Below are 5,028 nucleotides of genomic sequence, written 5' to 3'. Positions count from 1 at the left end.
GTTAAATCGGCTGGCACGCCTTAACGTTTGTATCGGGTATTAGCCCTTTGTGTTTGCAGATCAGTTTTGCATCAACAGGGGGACTATATAAGAATCAATGAAGCTATCACTATCACAAACTACCCCACGATCTGGCATATTGGGTACAATCGCAGATAAATACGGTATAAGCACCACGCCTACACAATACCTATCATTTATCCATGGATCCGATGGATAAACGCTATACGATCCTAAGCATGTATATAGATCCAATCTAACTAAGCCAAGTATATAACCATGATAAACTAAGAACAATATAATCTTGAATATAAACAAGTAGAGCAAAGTCATAAGCAATATATTGAAGTAGAACAAAGTCATATTCATAATATTGAAGAACAAAGATGATTAGAAGAACAATTAGAAGAACAATTAGAGAATTACCAAGAATCCTCCTAACAGATCCGGAAACCAATCGAAGATTGACTCCTTCTAGTTCTAATCCTATGTAGCTATGCTAATCTAGATGTCTAATTGATGTGGTGGCTCTAATCTTGATCAGAGGCTTCTTCTCCCTTGAGGAATAATGAATTAGGATTGAGAGGCTTGTTGGGTATTCTTAACATCATTACCAAAAGTAGACTTAGTTTTCTAAATCTGATAACGGTGCCAAAAATGCCAAACCTATCCCTCACACCACTTAAGCCAAGTTGTCATCCCCAGCATGACATGAGAGACGCGGTATTAAAATATGCAATTGCCCTTCTAAATAAATAATGAATGGGATCTGCGAGCGCACAGATTAATACCGATGTAGCATTTTAACCCGGAAGTATTCCAGGTATCGTTATTTATATTTTTACCACTGGGAAGGGATTAGCAATCATCAATATTGATTACAGAATAGAATATGAGATTGAGTATCTATCATTGCATGTATAATTGAGAACATTTATCTAACTCTTTCATACAGGGGTAAGTGTCACATAAAGGATATATGAAATAAGGAATAGTGACAAAGATAATTAATCTGATCATAACTTAGCCACATATAAATATGATAAGCACCTCAATTAGATACTCTAGAAAGTCATTAGCATGGTATTAGAACGAACTACAAGAATATTTCCTAAGTTATTCTCAACTATAGAGTCTAGCATTATCATAATTAGTGCAAGCATACTTAACAATCATTGTGAGACAAGACTACGCCCATGCATAGTGATATTAGCAAGGTAAATGAGAAACATAGCAATCACTCCCCTGTAATAATATTGCTCTGCCAGCCCAATACACGAGAGGGGGACTATATAAGAATCAATGAAGCTGTCACTATCACGAACTACCCCACGATCTGGCATATTGGGTACAATCGCAGATAAATACGGTATAAGCACCACGCCTACACAATATCTATCATTTACCCATGGATCCGATGGATAAACGCTATACGATACTAAGTATGTATATAGATCCAATCTAACTAAGCCAACTACATAACTATGATAAACTGAGAACAATATAATCTTGAATATAAGCAAGTAGAGCAAAGTCATAAGCAATATATTGAAGTAGAACAAAGTCATATTCATAATATTAAAGAACAAAGATAATTAGAAGAACAATTAGAGAATTACCAAGAATCCTCTTGACAGATCCGGAAACCAATCGAAGATTGACTCCTTCTAGTTCTAATCCTATGTAGCTATGCTAATCTAGATGTCTAATTGATGTGGTGGCTCTAATCTTGATCAGAGGGTTCTTCTCCCTTGAGGAATAATGAATTAGGGTTGAGAGGCTCTCTCCTCTAGGGGCCAGGGGGTCTGGTTTTATAGTACCTTCAAGTGAATATGGGCCGTTGGATCAAACCGACATTGATTGAACGGTTATCCTTGATCCTTTAGGTCGGTGGAGATCTTTCCCGAAAGAGAGTCCTGTTTGGACTCCAACAGGGGGGGCGCCCAGGGCAATTGGGCGGGCGCCCAGTCCCTGGCCCCGTTCGGCCTCCGCTTCCTTCCCGTGGCTTCTAGAGTCCTCTAGATGTAAGATAATTGCGCGGCACGTTAATATCTCTATGTAATCCCGACGTGTGGGCCTTTCTCCCGTATTTCCTGATAACCCCCTACAGAAATAGACAAACACCAAAACTCGTGGAATTCTGTCAGATAAAACCCTAAGTCTAGATGTTGATTTCATTTGGATCCTTTTCTTTGTTTATTTGATAATTAAATTTGATACTTAAGGACCGTCAACAAACTCCCCCAAGCTTACCTCTTGCTCGTCCCTAAGCAAGGATAGATTAGAAGTTGCTGCAATACTTTAAAAATTGACGGTACACATGCTTTTAAATAAAGATCTTATCTCTGAGTTAGAGTAAACTGTCAAGACTTAAAACTTACTTATTTTACCTTTCACCATGGGACTTGTAACCGTCACTTCTGTCTTGAGTGGTTAAAAGATAGAACAGTCTAGTTAAGTGCCATGTCTCTTATTCTTGATCAGCTATAGCTCTGGAGTTTTTGCAGATTTTCAAATAAAACTCAGAGATTCCTTATATGACTCTCTCAAATCTCTCTTTTGCGATATTTCTGGATCCTTACCAAGGCAGTGATGATATATGTCTTCTCTCAATATATGTGGTATTTATGGTATAAAGCATAGTGACATTGCCTTCTCTCTCACCCTACTCTAATAAGGCTTTAATATCTGGAGCTCATAGGTGGGAGATAAAGTATACATACTTACAAGACATTTATTGTATAGTCAAACCATGGATCCAAAGAAACAAATCAATAAGTCAAATCAAGATGTGCATGTGTGGCGAATGAATGGTGTATGGTGATGATGGTGATAACAATGGTGGAAGTCTAATTCTACTTTTGTTCTTTTGAGGGGATACATACCTTCCTTGCTTTTTGAAATATTTTGAGGAGAATGAGATGCTCTTCTTTTTCTTTTCTCTCAGGTGGGTATCTTGTACCCCTAATTCTACTGTCGGACACTTGTCCATTTTTACCTCTCGTCTCACTTTTTCTTTTCTTTTGAGGTTCCGGGCACTTGCCCCTTTTTATTTCCTCGTATACTTTTTTCTTTCTTCTTTTTTTAGAGCACTCATCTCTTGAGATAATATAGCAAGTGGTAGTAACACGATAACTTGAGCATTTATTTCACAGGGGCAAACAGAAATATTTTTGGCTATTCTCTCCCGGATTAGGAGTAGAATATTTTTGGGTGATTCTGGAGATGGAAATGAGTGGATATATGTGGATGGTACTTCCGGAGTAGAAGTAGCATATATTGCTGAACATGCAAGTGAATCTTGATTTTAACCACATGACAAGCTCCTATGGGTCTACACGGCTTGACCACACTCAATGCTCATAAGCAGTAAATAGTAAATGTGTGGTTCAAAGTATAGCAAGCATGTATATATGGCTGTGGTAGGAATTTAAACTCTCATTATACAGGAACTCATCATGCAATATTTTAAAGATTTTTCAAAGATAAAATTCTCCAGAATTCTAGCATCTCTAGGAACAAACAAATAGCAGCTCAACCTTCCCATATCGTATCGTTAACAACTTAGACTTCAGATCAAGTTTTCTTCCCACAAGTTCAGATTTAGAGCAAGCTTTAAATTATAACAGTTATATCTAAACTTGAAAGAGAACTTCAAATTTGAAAAATTAGGCAGAGCAACTATTCATCATATCCATGCTTGAGTTTTATTATTAAGATTCAGATTAGCATAGCCACTTTATTTATTTATTAAGGATACTAAGTAAAAGATATATATATATAAGCACAAAATCTTTATTTGATTTTTCATAGTTATGTATATCTATATTTTAATATAGTATAAGTATAAAGATAGATAGATAGAAATACTTATCGGGATAAATGGGGGTACTCTCCCCCAAGCTGAATTTTGACGTAATTTCTCTTGATATAGCTAGCAGGTGGCAGAGGTGTATTTGAAAGTCAGCAGCATTCTGACAGCGATTAGAATGTCCTCCGTCTGCTAGTCTTCTTGATTCTTAAATTCTGTGGAGCTCAAATAAGCAACAAAGCTTGTGGAACTGGTTAAGTGTTAGCAAAAATATCTAGCCTTTATCATGTTGAGACTCCTTAATAATCATTACTCTCTATTTTTATATTTTTATTTTATAAAGCAGAAAAGAAATATTTATTTTATTTTTATGCCACCACAGTGAATGTACTTATGGGTTTCATGCCACTCGTATACTCACATGGGGCTTACTGTTTTTAGCATTTTTATTTTCTTTTTAGGATAGTACGACCATGATTAACTAAGCAGACTATTTCAAATAATTGAAAGGGAAAGGATAACTACCAAGTTTACCTCTTGGCAAGGCGTTTGGTGTTTTTAAGTCCTCTGAACGGGACTCTCCACTTTCTCAATTGTCCTGGAATTCGTTGGGTGGCAGAGTCGGTACTTCCGGCGGCGCCTCCTCTTCATGTATAGTTATCATTTCTTTCCATACCTAACTCGGTGCTACGGTCTCCTCTGGATAATTCTGTTTAAACTCTACGTCTTCTGATCTTACCACTTCTCCTTCGTAGTCTGCCCATCCGTCCTTGATGATTTGCCTCCTCTGGTTGCGGTTGCGTCGTTTTCTTACCTGCTTAGATTCTTCAAAGATATAGTTAGGGTCAGTAAAATAGCGGCGTACCTTTTCTGAGGGGAAGTGCATATGGACTTTTCCGGTTCCAATGTAGATGATTGCTTTAACGGTGCCGAGGAACGGTCTTCCAAGGATGATGGGTGGATCGTGCTCATCTTCTCCCATGTCAATAACCTAAAAGTCTGTGTAGACAAAATGATCGTCTATTTTGATTGGGACATAAGTTACTGTTCCTTTAACTTCTTGAAACGTCTGATATGCCATCTGGAGCTGAATGTATGTTGGTTTTAGGGTCATGGTTCCGAACAAGAGCTGATAGGTGACTGCGGCCATTATGTTGACGCACGATCCAGTATCGCAAGTCGTCTTGTAGAAGTTATATCCATTTATGGAGCAATAG

The sequence above is a fragment of the Sorghum bicolor genome, chromosome 10, assembly GCF_000003195.3.
Source record: "Sorghum bicolor cultivar BTx623 chromosome 10, Sorghum_bicolor_NCBIv3, whole genome shotgun sequence".
Lineage (NCBI taxonomy): Eukaryota > Viridiplantae > Streptophyta > Magnoliopsida > Poales > Poaceae > Sorghum > Sorghum bicolor.
Note: the sequence above shows the minus strand (reverse complement) of the source record.